The sequence below is a fragment of the Lutra lutra genome, chromosome 16 (assembly GCF_902655055.1).
Source record: "Lutra lutra chromosome 16, mLutLut1.2, whole genome shotgun sequence".
Taxonomy (NCBI): Eukaryota; Metazoa; Chordata; class Mammalia; order Carnivora; family Mustelidae; genus Lutra; species Lutra lutra.
Window position 1 is genome coordinate 56,236,201 of NC_062293.1, and position 16,193 is coordinate 56,252,393.

The following is a 16,193-nucleotide window of genomic DNA, read 5'->3' on the forward strand; positions in this document are numbered from 1 at the left end:
AATGACACTGGTTCAGGTTGGTCCTGCCGGGCTCCTATGCATGTCCATGGATTCCAACTTGTCCTTGCTCTTCTCCACCTTTCTCCATCTGCCTGTTCTGAAGATATCAAGTAGAGCATCAGGCTGGGAGAGAAGAGCCTCCCAAAGATGGTTTAACCAACCGTCACCATTGAATAAGGCCAAATCCTTGGCCTATATATATTCTAGTGTGGCTTTGCTTCTGTGATTGAATTCTGACTGATAAAGTTTTCAGAGATGAGGAGAGGGAACTCAGGAAGGGTAAGTAGTTTGTCGGAGTTCTCAAAGCACGTAACGAGGTGGAACTCCTTGTGGGTCCATCTGTTGTGTTCTTATTCACTAGGTCATATGGTCTCTTGAATAAAACTTCAGCAAATGAGTGAATTCAAACAAATATAACATCTGACATCGTGGGAGCTGTAAAGTAAGGAAGTCGTTTCATTTTCTTGTGCACCTCTTTAGTGCCCAGAGAGCCTGGTCCTGGCATGGGGCAGACCAGCTGCTCCAGAATCTGCTTTTGGAACGATCGCAATGGGATCCTTTCAGTCCCATCTGTGACTGAACAACCACCAGTCAAGCATAGGTAGAGCTATCAGCGGAGCTCTCTCCTCTGTTGAAAACACTTTCAGAAGTCTCTTCACTGACACAACTGTCTAGTAGAATGTGAAGATAAAGATAAACATGCATACATTAGTGTCAGAAAGGGCTCTGGGGCAGTGATTTTATTTTCCATTCAATGTGCTTCGGTTTGTGTAATACACGGCTAGTCATTTCTACTTAGAGTAACAATAGAGAAGATTAATACAGACACGTCATATCTTCTGAATAGAGGCATGCAATTTGCATATACCAGGGTTGCTAAACTCTAAAAAAACAACTTGACATTTACTTTCATTTAGGGTTTTTTTGTGCGTGACAAAGTCTTTTAGACAATTATCGGTACACTGGGGAATAACATGTAACAAGTTCTTAAATTCTGCCATCTAGTAATTTTGATTAAGAGAAACTAAAAGCAGCCCAAACATTTACACTAGGATCCATTGTTCTAACCCTTAGCCAGAAAGTCTGGCTGTTGCTTCACTCAAGTTATAAATAACTATTACTGCTTTTTCATAGATAAGGCCTCTGACCTTCAAAAAAGGCGAGGGGGGAAAAAAATACTTCATCCTGTTGTTTTAAAAAAAATTTTTCTTTTTTTTTTTTTTTTACTATGTCTAAAAAAGAAGAAGTATTGAAACAGAGGTTGCCTGAGCTTTATAAGGTATAGGAAAACAGACATCTACACACTAAATTTTCTTAAGAATTTATTTGTGAGAGAGAGAGAGAGAGAGAGAGGATGAGCACTGGGGAGAGGCAGAGAGAGAAGCAGACTCCTGGCATTTCAAAAGTCAAGGGGAGGGGGAGTAGAAGTGTCAAAGGGAGCCCCCATGCGGGGATCAATCCCTGGACCCTAAGATCATGACCTGAGCCAAAGGCAGACACAACCAACTGAGGCACCCAGGCACCATACACATTACATTTCTAAGAAACATGAGGTGAAAGAAAATCCCTGGGTAAGCTCTAAGTTTGTACGAAGAAGCTAGATTTGCTATTCTCCAAAAAGCAAAGGGCCCTGCTGCACAATATACAGAAATACTAATGCCTTTTCCCAAGAGTGAAACTCAAGGTTGCTGCAGCATCGTATTCCTTGAAGGCATTTAAAATGCCAGTCCAAGCACAGAGCTGCTCCTTCCTCTCCTACCCATTGATGCAGTGATTTTCATGCATTTCTGGCCAGGTGTCAATGACAAAGGCCAAGAGGTGATGCAGGACTTCATCCCTGTTCTGCTGGAAGAGGGTCCGGAGGATGGCCATCTCCTCCTGGAGATCTTCTTCTCCACTTCCATGCTACAGCTGCCCAGGGATCCCAGACTGCATCTTCCAAGGCCTTGAGCTCCTTCTCTCTTTGCAGGTGGTATTGTTCAATTTCAGCCTGAGCTGCTTCTTTGACCTGCTTCAGCCTGTGGTTCTTTCGCTTGTGGGCTTCTGACACCTGCTCAGAGACCCACTTCCTACATTTCCTATTAAGTTGAATGGCAGTGGCCACTGTGGGGCCAAGGGGAGTCTAGGATTTTTATTTTTTTTTTTTGTCTTTTTTTTTTAATTTTTTTATTTTTTTCAGCATAACAGTATTCATTATTTTTGCACCACACCCAGTGCTCCATGCAATCCGTGCCCTCTACAATACCCACCACCTGGTGCCCCCAACCTCCCACCCCCCACCCCTTCAAAATTCTCAGATCGTTTTTCAGAGTCCATAGTCTCTCATGGTTCACCTCCCCTTCCAGTTTCCCTCAACGGGGAGTCTAGGATTTTTAAACGGAGATGTATCTTACTCTTCCCACTATTGGATTTCCAGTGTCAAAGTAAATGCTCTGATCTGGATGACAGAAGATCTGGGGTCTAATCCTGGATTCACAATTAACAGCTGGGCAACCCTGAGCGAAGCCCTTCGCTTGTCTGGGCCTCGGTTGGCACATCTGTGAAAGGAAGGGTCTCTAAATTACCCCCGTGGGTCATTAGCGCTTGCCATCTAGTTATGGGACAATCAAATGAGAACTTACAGTTTCATAACGTGTTCCTTCTAGGAAATACATAAAAGTGGAAAACAATTTGATCACATGTAAATCCAATCCCAAGATGAGAAGAGTACTAACTTTTCACTTGGACCTGAATTTTCTAAAGACGGTTCCTCCAGCAGATTTTCAAGGTTCCCTTCAGGAAAATGAGTAAGATCCTATATGACTAATTCTTGAACCTCAAGGAAGGCTCAGGAAAGTCAGGAAATAGAAGGGAATAGAAGGGATGTCTGTCTCTGCAATGTAAAGATAAGATTCCAAGTCTTTGGAGATGGACCCTGGGATTACACTAGTGGCCTCTTGTTAAAGGAGCCGGTGTCGGGACTGTAGTTCCTGGTAAGTTACCAAGAGAAATAGGAGGTGTCCGCCCCTATCTTTAAGGAGCTTATGGTCATGTGGCATGTGTACTGATGAAACAGTATCTCAGAACAAGAATAGCCTCAGACATCTCAAAATCAGTGGTTTTCAGACCACTGCATCACAATCACCCAGACAGTCTGCTAAAACACAGCTTTCTGGGCCCTCCCTGTGAGTTTCTGATTTTGTGTGTTTTGGAAGGAGCGCAAGAATCTTCATTTCTAACAGATCCCCATGTGATGCTTACTCTGCCCATCAAGGGGTCATCCTTTACGAAACACCAGGCTAGGAGACTCCCCACTTGTGCCCATGACCTCTAGCAGAGACAGTAAACGTTTCTGTTAATTCACGCTTTTTACAATCTGGCCCTAAACCCTTAGAAGGTTCACAAGACACCACCCATTGGAAAGGCAAAAATAAAGAGTAATTTTCATTAACACATTTCACAGAGACTTCATATTCCTTGACTTGGGTCTTTAAATTTCCTATGAAGTTGAAAATTGAGCGAAAATTGATCAGTTGTCTAGATTGCTTTAAACATTGTTCATTTTAAGGTTTGATTCAGTTAGGATCAGACTGCCCTCTTTTCTATACTATGAATCTTTTGAATCCCATTCAGACCAAGTATTTTTCTACCATGCTTAAATGACGGGGAGAGTCCACAGTCCATTCTGTGGCTGGATAGCTTTTCCCAAAATGAACCTCCAACCCACCCATCTCCCATCAGTCTCAGTTCTGAGCATCACACAAAAACTGTGTCTTCCTGTCTCCTAGTTGGACATTGGTTCAATATCCAAAGGCTCTTATGATGTGCTCACATAGGCACATGGATTGTCCCAAACACATTGGTCATCCCAGCTGGGACTATATGATTTTATCTGAGCTATTCCTGAGATCTTAGGGGTTTGGGGATAGACTCAAACTAAGGCTAAGTTTTTCATGGATTCAAAAATACCCCCTGAATACTTTCTCCATGTCAAGCACTAGGGAGGGATTAGACAAAGATGAGAAAGAGACAGACTGCCTCAATCTTTATGGGGTTCACATTATCATGGAGAAAACTATGAATATGTTTTACACTGTCCTTGACCTTTTATTTCTCTCTTGCTGAACATATTCCATTTTTCTATATGCTTTGCCATCTTAAAATTCAATTCCTCCCAACATCTTAGGATTACTTTATCTGGAAGATTCAGGCTATGTAATGTGAGTGCTCTCATTTACTTATTCAGCACCATCTTATTAAAATATGTTGAGATTTGCTCAGGAGGGAAGCAGAAATATATGTTAAGAGCCTTGGAGGAATCTTCAAGGTGGTCAGTGATGTAGACAACAAAATTGTGATGGTTCAAAAGACATGCCCCAGATTCTTTGACACTTCTACCCCCCCACCCCTTGACTTTTGAGATGTACATGACAGTTTTAGCCAAAAGAGTACAGCAGGAGAGCTGTTCTGGGTCCTCCAAAGCTGTGTTATCAAGATCAATACAACTACCTTGTTTGCTGGAACATCCATGCTGGAAACCGTGAGTCCCACACAACAAGCCCTGAAGCTGCCATATTGTAAGGAAGTCCGCACTATGCGCAAAGTACACACAGGAAATCCAGTGGTGGTCTCCCAGCTGAGATCCTAGTCTGTAGCCAGCATCAACTGCCAGGCTTGTAAGTGAAGGCTGTTCCAGATGCTTCCAGCCTTCAGCAACTGAGTCTTCCCAGCAAAGTCCCTAGACATCTCAGAACAAAGACAAGCCATTCCTGTGCAGGACTGGACCCGTCGAATCTGTGAGTATAATACAAGTTGTTTTGGACCACTACATTTTGGATAGTTTATCATGCAAGAATGGAGACAAAAACACACAACCATGTCTGTTTTCATTGATCTTCATCTTTGTCAACCGGAATTAGAGCTTTCCCATATCTTTTCTGAATCTCCATCCCAGTCCTTTTCTACTTCCTATAATCTGCTATCCCAGAATCTGCTCTCCACTCTCTTCTCCTCTCTCTTTTCCCCCTCCTCCTCTCTCTTTTTCCTCTCTCTCTTTCTCCAACCACCCTCATCTTGAAATACACCAAATTCTCCCCAAGCTTTGTTAGACCCTTTCACTTCCTTTGGCCCTTGCCAGACCTGGTAGTGAATATGCCACAGAAACAAAACACAGCAAATCACATTACAATTTTCACACCTGTAAGAATTTACCCATGGGGGGAAAAAAAAAAAGATTTCCAAGCCCCCATGGATGAGTTACTTATTTCTTTCCTTTTTTTTTTTTTTTAATTTCAAAATTAGTTGTAAAACCACCTTAATAGTCCCATGGAGAAATGATTCTGCCCTATTCATCAAACAAATTATCACAAGATAATTTAGAGACCCTATGTTTCATACTTCACTTCCAGCGTTCTGTGTGGGAAAATGGAAATGAATTATCCCTTGTGAGGTGGAAAATCTGAGCCACAACTCTTAGTCTAAGTTAGGATGCTTTCAATTCTGCACTCAGATTAAACCTATATGATGGTGTAATTATCTTGCAAACTCCCATGCTTTTCCCTTGCTTTCCAAGCATACAGTGCTTTCCACCTCACTGGAAGAAAAAAACTTATATTAAAACAAGACCACCTCTAGAAGCTTGTTAGCATGCGAACTGAAACTTGACACCCTACAGTTACCACTGGCCTGTTAGTGAAGGAACCAGGGTTAAGAAGAAGGCAGAATTCAGCATCTGCATGAAGCCAAGGTCATGATGCAGTGAGAGAGAAGAGGGGGTGGAAATACTAACCTGTGTTCATTTGGTTGGAGCCATGGTAGAATGCAGAGAGGGGACCCCAGGAGTCCTGTGACTCAGAGAACTATGATCCCATGAAAAGTTGTGCAGGACCACAATGGCTGAGGTCCCCCCCTCACAACAGACATTCAATACCAGTGGCCACAGACTAACCAGCATCTGTTTCAAGGCCCAGCAGAAGAGCTAAAAAGGGTCCAGTGACCAAAAAACTCTCCCAAAACAAAACAACAACAACAACATACAAAAAACAACAACAAAACCCACTACGTCTGCAACAGGTAAAAACTGACAAAAGTCATTAGGTCTTAGGAATGAAGACCCTTTGGTCTTGTAGGAATATAAACCCACAAGGTTGTACATGTCTATGAACATTATTTGGATCATGCTCTTGGTTTCATGGTCTAACCACATGCTGAATTTGTCACATTGTACACTTAAAATAAGTTCAGTTTGTAAAATAACTATCACACCTCAATAAAAGCCATGAATGAAAAAGAAAGAAAGGAAGGAAAAGGACACAGAAAAAAAGCCACTTCTTTATTGGAGGCACTTTCTGCATGTAAAGATAAATGTACAGTCAGGATAGCTCCTGACTGTACCACTCAGTTCTAGGGGAAAACGGGATATAATTAGCACCCGGCCTCATCTTGATCTTTCCTCCAAGAGAGGACGAGACAGGATTTTTCTTAAAGGAAAGAAATTCTCCTGTCTCTTGACATTTGGTTGAAATATTGAAAATAAATTGTACCTTGCATAGAGGGCCTGGCATATTCAATTCTCCATCTCTGTCAGGAGAGAAAGACAGGCACCTCACTCTATAGTGTGATTTATAGCAACAAGCACAGGAGAAAGTGTGTTGCCTTCTTCTTCAGGCTAAATCCCTCTTCTAATTAACAGAGAACAGGCCTTGTTTTTTGCAGGGTTGGGGACGGGAGGGAATGCTTGCAAACACCCATGTACCCGTAAGGAGAGGGAGACAGTGTGATCAGAGCTGTGGCTGCTCTGTGTGGTTTTACAAACCAGAGGGACCCATTGCAGACAAGATACACAGCGCAGAAAAGCATGCGTACAAGAATTACAGTTCCCATATGCTGTCAAAACTGATCATCCAAGCTGCCACCATGCTCTTTATCAACCCGAAGACAAAGAAAGTACCTTAAGATTGAAAATGCTGGGGGTGTTGGGGGGAAGGGGTTGGGTGTGTATGCCTCCTGCCTCAATTAGTTCATTTACAAGTGTTTACTGAACTGTCTCTTCAATGCCAAGGATGTAGACAGGATAATAGGAATATATTAAACACATCCTTGACAAATTGGAGCTCATAGGCTAACTGGGGAAATGAAAGAATAAGCAATTAGAACACAACTTACCAATTGCCGACGTAGAGATATTTTGAAGGCACAATCGGAGACAAAACCGTAGCTGGAGAAACCCTGAAGTGCCTGGCACAAAAGAGGACCAGTGGGCTAGGTATTCAAGGAGGAGTTGAAAGTGAAAGTAAAAGGCACCTGGGGGCCTCAGTCCATGAAGCGTCCGCCTTTGGCTCAGGTCATGATCTCAGGATCCTGGAATCAAGCCCTGCATCAGGCTCCCTGCTCAGTGAAGAGTCTTCTTCTCTCTCTGCCCCTTCCCTGGTTTAAGCTCTCTCTCTCTCTCTCTCTCTCTCAAATAAATAAAATCTTTACAAAAAATAAATAAAATAAAATAAAATGGAAGGATAAAGAAGATGCACTGATATGTTCCAGGCATAGAGAAGAGTTAACACACGAAGGGTTATGTGTGAGTTCTGTATATGTGTGGATTAACACTTCACAAATGAAAACTTGACCAAAACTAGGGAGTTCTGTGTGTCAGGTATGAGACGGTTGGTGGCAATTATGTGGGGTGGGAAGTCTCCTCTTGATGTGGAGGGTAACAGTGCAGGAAGATCAATGGGGAATTTGAAGGACAACCATGTTGATACACCAGGTCATGGCAGCTACACCAAACAGTGGGCTGGACACTGCTGCAAATGCCCCACTATCCCACACAACAATGGTTCAACCAGGCGTGTTGCGCTGGGAACGAGACCATTTGCCAACCAGGTACCCGACTCAGTGGCTTTACCTATAAAAGACATTGCTCCATCACGCAGTTGACCTGATCTTATCTGTGGCTGTAGGTCTCTCTCAAGTCCTCAGGTCACTCTCAAGCTTAAGACCTCAATGAGATGATTTCAGAAGAATCTACTCATCCAGTTTGGTGAGCAAATTCCAGACACAGAGAGAAGCTTTATTGTTCAAAGATGAAAAAATAGAAACAAGATAATAGGGGACCTATGAAAAGATCCTAAACACAGATGGATAGTATAATACTTACGAAGCAAAAGGAGGACATTCTTTTTAAGGATTTACTGCATAAATTTTAGACATTTGTCTTGTATTGTCAACAATATTAAAACAAAAGACAACAGAGCGAGATCAAAAGGCAGCTGCTAAGAAGGAATTATAAAAAGGGAACTAGATGAGATAAGCAGAGATTGTTACTGTTAAATGTGTGAAAATAAATTTTTTAAATGCATGAGAAAAGTAAAAGAATCAACAGAGCAAAAGAAAATCACATCCGCAATGTGGAAGACAATTTTGAGGAATTCACCCAAAATCAAGAGGAAAGGGAAAAATAAAATAAAATTATGAAAGGGACAATGCTGAAAACAGAAAACAAAAAGGAGAGATCCAAACGATGGACTAATGGTGTATTTGATGGGAAAAATAAGGCAAATAGAGCAGAAGCAAATACCAACAATTTAGTAAAAGAAAAATCTCCTTAAACTGACAACCTGAGCCATGAATTCCAAAGCTTCCATGAATATTAGAGTCCCTTTTATGTATAGATATATCTTGAACTTTAGTGGGTGATATTGCGGGAAAGGTTAGGAACTAGCTCTTGCACAGTTTTTATAAAAGCCTTGTAAACTCTATCAACCTGATGGTGTTGCTGGTTCTTCTAAGTAAAGGGCTGGGATCTTTCCCCCTTTGTAATCCTTAATGTTCTTCAAGGAGTTCATATCATATGAAGGGTAAGAGCTTTTTCCTCAGGCCCTCAGTGGGTTTCTGCATGCCAGTTTGGGAATAGAAGTCTACACCTTCCTCTAGTTGGACAGTTGGGTGGCGTTGGGGTGGCAAAGGAAAGGGAAAGGTACTCCATATAGAATGGAAGAATGTAGAATTTCTGGAGGTGAGGAGAATGGAGAAACCATCCAGAAAGGGGGAGAGGGAAAAATAGAGATGGGGAAAACAGAGACAGTAAGGCTAAGTCCACAGAAATAGCACCTGCAGATGAAGTCACTTGGAGTCACTAGACTTGGAGTCTAGCCAGGACCTGCAGAAGCACTTTGGGAGGACAGTAAAACTAACTGGTGTCCATGACAATTGGGCTTGGGTCCCCAACAACAGTGACCTCCCAAGTGACAACTACTTCTACCATGTTTCCTCTCTGAATAGACCCACCTGTGTTCTTGACAACTCCCTTCACACTGTCATTCATTCTTTCATGTGACAGCCACTGAGATGGGGCTGGGGACAAAGTGGAAAGCAAAAAACAGATGGGTCATGGGGCTTAATGTCCAGTGTTGAGGAAAGATCATAAGTCATCACAGTGTTAAGTTTATAATTACAAGTTGATGTTTAGTGCTAGGAAGGGAAGTAATGTCAGTCTCTGAGAGCAGATAACAAAGGATTCCATGACGGACAAGGGGGTCAGAGGAGGTCTTCATGAAAGAATGATGCTCTAGTTGAGATCAGAGTGGTACGAGTGGCATTCTTGGCATTTGGGCTTCATCATAAGAACAGTGGAAAGCCACTGAACATTTCTAAGTGGAGGTTGAATACATGACCCTGTACTGTGAGGAAGAGGTTGGAGGGCTTAGAGTAGATGTGGCAAGACTAATTAGGAGTATGTAGGAGTCCAGCCATGAGTGATGATGGCTTGGATCCCCATGATGGCTGTGGTGATGGCAAGATGTGATCCGGGTACTTAGGAAGTAAAATTGGCAAGGCTTGGGGTAGATCCAGTGTGAGGCACTCAGGTTTCCTGGGTTTCTGTCCTGCTCCATGAGATCCCATTTCCATGTAGATGTTCAGAGTAAGCAAACCAGCAAGTTAGACGGAGAACGGAACACTCATGAGCCATAGTTTTGTCCTTTCTCTGGCCCTTGAATGGCATCTCCCAACTCCTGTCATTAATTAAAGATAAGGGAATGGGAATCTTCTTTCAGGAAATTCCTTGGAACCTCTAGCTAACCACAGAGAGACCCTCATTCTGCTGAGTCACAGTTTAGGTTGTGGGCCAGCTCAAAACCTCTGGGAAGCTCTCCCCTAACTTGAGGATGCAAATGAGAAGTTGTGTGGTGTTATAAGGTGCAGAGGGGTTGACCCCATTAATCATGCCCTCCTTCCTGAAATACTACCCTCACTTGGCTTCTGGGAGCCATTACTCTGCTGATTCTCCTCTCATGTCACTGGCTGTTATTTCTAAATGTTCTCTGCTCATCCCCATGCTTCTTCTTAACCTTTATAATTTGAAGTTTCCTAAGGCTAAGTCCCTGGACTGCTCTTCTTCTCCCTCCTCATTCATTCCCTGGTGATCCCAGCCTGTCCTGTGACCTTATACATAACTTATACCCTGATGCTTCCCTGGACCACATCTTCAGGCTCAACATCTCCCTTAAGTTATCCAGCTGCTTTCTTCCCACATCTCCATTTTTATATTCAGCCTAATGTTTAAACCTGAATGCTTGATGTCCTGCCTTCCCCCACCCATTGTTCCTCCACTGGTCTCCCAACCTCAGTTCATGACAACACCATTTACTCACTTTTACCAACAACAAAATCATCCTTGTTCTCTAGTATAGTCTAGGAGCCATTACTATCAGCTCCACCTTCCGGGTATATTTTGAATGCAGTCACTTCTCTGCAGATACCCACCATTATCTTTCTAGGACTTCTGCTGTGGTTTCCTAAATGGACTCTCTGTTTCTGTTACTGTATGTTCTCTGTTCTTCACCTAAAAGTCAGAGTGATCCATCTAAAACATGAAACAGAGTACATCACTCCTTGCTCTTCACTCTCCAGTGGGTCTCATCCTATTCAGACCAATTTCAAAGTCTGACCATGACCTAGGAGGCCCTCAACTCACCTCTCCATCCTCACCTCTGACCTCTATCACCATCACTCACCTGGCTCAGCCACACTGGCTTCTTTGGTGTGCCATGAACACACCAAATACCCTACAACCTTAAGATTTACACATGTGGTGCTGCTTCGTCCTGTAGGGTATAGCTACCACTTTATTCAGGTGTCTGCTTTACCTTCACTTCCTCAAAGAAACCTCCTTAATAATTTTTTTTAAAAAACACCTATCTCCTGTCATGCTGTATTTTCCTTCAGAGCATGTATCACTCTCTGACATAATGACTTTCAATTATTTACATCTTTGTTAGTTTCTTCTAAGAAAATATAAGTTCAGGAAGTCAGGGAGCATGCCTACCTCATATGCTGCTGAATCCCAGTGCCTGGTACAGAGTCTAGCTTGTAGTAGGTGCTCAATAAACATGTGTTGAATAGTTGAATGAATGGATTCCTGGTTCTATTTTAAGAAAGTTAAGGAAAGAAACACCTGTGGGGTACAAAGAGTGTACACAGGGAAACACTCGCCATCTGAAAGTGTTATGTGAGTTTTGGAACAGGTTGAGGAATGTTGGGGGGAAGCAGACTGGAGTTGGGGAAAGCAAGTGGCAATTTAAAAAAAGGGGGGGATTTATGGTGTCTTGTTGAGAGGAAGGAGGGTAAAACAAAAACAGAGAGTAGAGGTATTGAACTTCCTGAGTCTGCAGAAACCTTGAAGTGGGAAAGTACATAATATAACCAGGAAAGGACATTCTAAAAGTGTTGGATGCATCATGGAAAAGCAGAAAGAGAAAGAAGAGATGAGAAAGAATGAAAATGTGACTGTATTATGTTTACAAAAAGTTGTGATGTCCTTCACCAAATGTTTGTGTAAATGGTTTTGGTTTTCCTGGTGGTGGGAAAGGAAGTGCAAATGCTGTATGGACATATGGAAATTCATTTTTCATTTTTTGAAGGATGTTGTCATGAAAAGAATAAAAGACAACACTGCTAGAATGCGAGAGTGAACTTTGCAGAGCCTGTGCAGAATCCCAAGTGGGTGGGGTGCCTGGGTGACTCAGTCCATTAAGTATTGTGCTCCTGATTTTGGCTCAAGTCTTGATCTCAGGGTCATGAGATCAAGCTTCATGTTGGACTCTGGGCATGGAGTCTGCTTGAAATTCTCTCTTTCTCCCTCTCCCTCTGCCCCCACCCCCTGCTCATTCTCAATCTCCCAGGAGAAGAAGAGGAGAGGAAGGGGACGAAGGAGAAGAAGAGGAAGAAAGAGAAGGAGGAGGAAGAGGAGAAGAAGAAGGAGGAGGAGGAGGAGGAGGAGGAGGAGAAGGAGAAGAGGAAGAGGAAGAAGAAGAAGAAGAAGAAGAAGAAGAAGAAGAAGAAGAAGAAGAAGAAGAAGAAAATCCCAAGTGGCCCTGAATTTAGGGGAGTAAGCAAACCCAGAACTCCAGCTGTTGGATGAGTAACGCAGTTAGTGATGACCTATGGATGGAGCCCCTGCTTGTGGGAGGTAGGTGAAAGGAGAGAGAGAGAACACTTCAGAGTACTCAGAACAAGTCTCGCTTACAACAGAAATATATTTCCCATGCCAACTCGCCAATCCAGGAGCTATCCCTTTGGCCATATTGATTGAGAGCTGTGCAGGTGAGCAGACGCAGACAGGTAGAGGTGAGGATGTGACTCAGAAAGTGTCTAAACAAAGATAGTGCTCCTGAACAACAAGCAGATGAGAATGGCAACTGGTGCCACTCTCCTCCTGGATAATAGGAGAATCCATCCTTCCCTGTCTTCTCCCTCAAGTTTTCCCACTGAACTCTAGAAGGTCTGGCCTGCAGCCCTGCTGGAAATGTGGCTGCCCTCTGGAGGAACTCTGGAAGACCTTGTGTCTTCATTCAAACTCTCTGGGCCAATGCTATAGGCACAGCCCCACCACATGTCACTTTCTCAAGCCTGACACCTTTTCTAGACACATTTCCAGGATAAGCAAATGAAACAGCAGTCATACCTCCACTTGGGTCCCAGACAACATGAACAACTTTTTCTGCACTTTCTACCCCAAGAGCAGATATTTCCCCAGCGTGCTCTGCTTGGGAAGAGAACAGTGATTGACTCAGGAAGATGCCTCCTTTCTCTGTGTGTGAGGACTCTCTTGGCAATCTACCAGACTCTCTCCAGTGTTGCGAAAACAGCCACTCTCAGATTAAAAGAGTAGTGGAGAGATGCCCCAGGATAGACAATAGGAAGGATCAGGTTGATATCTGCTCCTTTCTCTGGAGTATATCAGGAATTTGGAACCTGTATTAATCAGAGAGGTTAAGTTATGCTGCAGTAACAAAAGACTCCCTAAATCTCATTAAGTTCAAATGATAAAAGTATATTTCTTGCTCATGCTGCATGTCCACAGTGACAGAGGGCTCAGCTCCTTGGAGCCACATAGGAACACAGACTGATGGAGGAACCACTATATCGAAGGTTTTAGGTTACCGTATCAGAAAGAAAGGTGATCTGGAGAGGATCTCATATCAGCAAAGAAAAACTCCAGTCTGAAAGCGACAATGTGTCACTTCTGTTCACAGTGCATTGGTCAGAACTAGTCATGTAGACGCATCCAGCCACAGGGGGGGACAGGATGTACAATCCTGTCCTGTTCCAGAAATGAAGAGAACCAGAAATGATTGGCAAATTGCATTAAGGATGGCCACATTGTCTATGTGATAAGGAGGCCAGCTCCAGCAAAGACCACCCTTTGCTTTGAGCTCAGAAACAGCCCCTCACCCTTAACTATTTGAAGCCAGGAGAGGCCCCATGATGATCCCAATGGAAGGGTCAAGAGAGGAAACGGTGGCCAGGGTGTGTTCCGCAAGAGAGATTTTGTTACCCTCTAGTGACATTTATTGAACAACATTTACTATGATGGATGGCTCCTGGAAGCATGACATTTAAATGTTTATCGATCCCCTCGTAAGCTGGACAGGACCCAGGAGATGCTCAGAACGAGGCCCAGAGCCAAGCTGGCCAGCTGCACCAAGTAAAGTGGGGCTGACAGATGCTCCAGCATCCCGCCCCCTAAGGGCACATCTTCCTCCCCCGTGGGGGACACATGAGAAGGTTTAAAGTTCAGTTCTCCCCTCTGAAAGGCCAGGCTGCATCAGCCCAGAGGGGTGACCCCCAGCAACTAGCTCCCTGTTCTCTTGTTTTTCTTCAAATTCACACTGAGGCTTTCTTGTCTTACTCACTCTCCAGCCTCGTGATGGCTGTCAGTGGTGACAGGTACAAAGTCTTCTAGCCGGTCCCTCCCCAGCACAATTTCCTTCCCAGAGCCTGGAAGCACAAGCCAACTGCAGCCCTACCCCCATTCCGAGGTCTCCCTCCTCTATCTCTCAGAGCCTCCTGGGAACCAGAACCTTCATCCCAGCAAACGCTGTGTATGGAATTCTTTCTTTCTGGGTGATGCCAAGGATGGAGGAAAAGCTGGAGTGCAAATACCACAGGGAAACAGGCACAGTGGAGTGTGGAGTTCTGAGGCTGGCTTTGGGAGGCAAGAACAGAGAGCTCTGCAGAACGCAGGCCGCAGTAGGAAGGGTTGTTGGACAGCTGCTTTGAGTCAGGAGTATAGGACTCTTGGGAGAGGAGGCTGCAACAGGCCAGGGTAGGTGAGGGCTCAGAGGAGACTGGTGGTGGTGGTAGTGGTCAGGGGAGGGATAGAAGGTAGCAGTGTGCCTTCCCAAGCTCACCTAGCCAGTCATCGGCAGAATAGGGGCAAGATCTGGGGATCCTGTCCCTGTGCCCTTTGCAGTGGGAGGGGGACTCTGTGGACTCCAGGCAGCCAAGGTCAAATCATCCTTGGACTTAATAGCAGAGAAGCACTGAGACGTAAGCAGCACATGGGTCATCCTTGAAGACTCTGAAGAGCAAGGCTACCAGTGTCCCGGGGCCAGGAGGGAACAGAGGTCAAATGCAAGTTGTTCTTTTCAAAAGACTCATCCTCCCCTGATTTACCACTCAAGCTCTTGAGGGAGCTTCGAGTGACATGGGACTTTAACTGCTTGTGTGAGGTTGACAAGAAATAAATCAGTCATAATTTTTCACCTTGAAAAGATTTTCCTTAATACCATATCCAGGAAGCTTCTTTGAGTTGTAAGTGACACACACAATTTCAACTGGATTAAGGAGGACAAACAAAGTGAATTATTGGCCACATAACTGAGAAGTCAAGGATGGAGTTTGATCAGGGCATGAACTCAACTGCTGGCGTCACGAATCTCTCTCTCTCTCTCTCCTCTGCTTTCCTTCCTTTTCCCTTCATTCTCATAAAAATCACTCTTCTAACAAAGTGACAGCAGAGCCACTGATAGGACATCCTTATAGCCTACCTCCACCAGCAGAAAGAGAGATGCTCTTACCCGTGGTTTCAGAAAACCTCCAGGAACTGCCTCTCGTTTAGCCTGGTCTCAGTCACAGGTCCAACACAAGCCAGCCGCTGTGACCTGATGTTGTAGGACAGCTGGCCACCCACCTCTGTGTGGAGCTGGGTGTGGTGGGCTCAGCTTCCCTCAAATGGCAAGGATGCCCATTTCTGGAGGGAGAATGGATGCCGGTGGAAGCAAGAACATCCTCTCTGAGCACCTACTAACCTTCGATGGGACTACTCCGTGCAGTGCTGTGCTTGCATTTTGGTTTTATTGCTAGTAAACAGCTGTTTAGCTTAATTCCATGAGTTTATTGGTGTGTCTGAAGATATGGAACCCCAGCTGCCCCCCTCCCTCAGCTCCTCTTCTGTGAGTTTCCTTCCAGGGCTATTCAAGTGTCTGCTTCCTGGGAACATGATTCTAGAGATTTTAGAAGGAGTCACAGTCCCTGATACTAACTATGGGACTCAGCTGATATTTTTAAAGCCTTGGAGTTATTTGTTAAAAAAAAAAAAAAAAAGAAGAAGAAGAAAGAAGGAAAGAAGAAAAAAAAAAAACAGTTGCTTCATCTGATTCGCTTCATTCAAATTAAGTCTCTGCTTACCTAATTGTTTACAGAAACCCTCACAAATGAGATTAACATTTAAAAAAAAAAAGCAAAGACAACAAGATAATTAAGTTTGATTGCTCTAGAGCAGGTTGGTGACAGCCCTGGAAACATGCCAACACTAATTGACTGAAGATATTTCCCATACAGTTAATTGCAAATGGTCATTGAAAGCCCTTGAAATGATCTCAGGTTCCCCTGAGCTGAAGTGTGGAGAACGGATTTAGAAGTGTGAAGGAGAAAGG

At 43.9% G+C, this 16,193-nt stretch overlaps 1 pseudogene; it reads right to left on the reverse strand.

Annotated features, from left to right (window-relative positions):
• Positions 1 to 1,755: 1,755 nt before the first annotated feature.
• LOC125086716 (V-type proton ATPase subunit G 1-like) lies at positions 1,756 to 10,956 on the reverse strand (annotated as a pseudogene).
• Between the last annotated feature and the right edge of the window lie 5,237 nt (positions 10,957 to 16,193).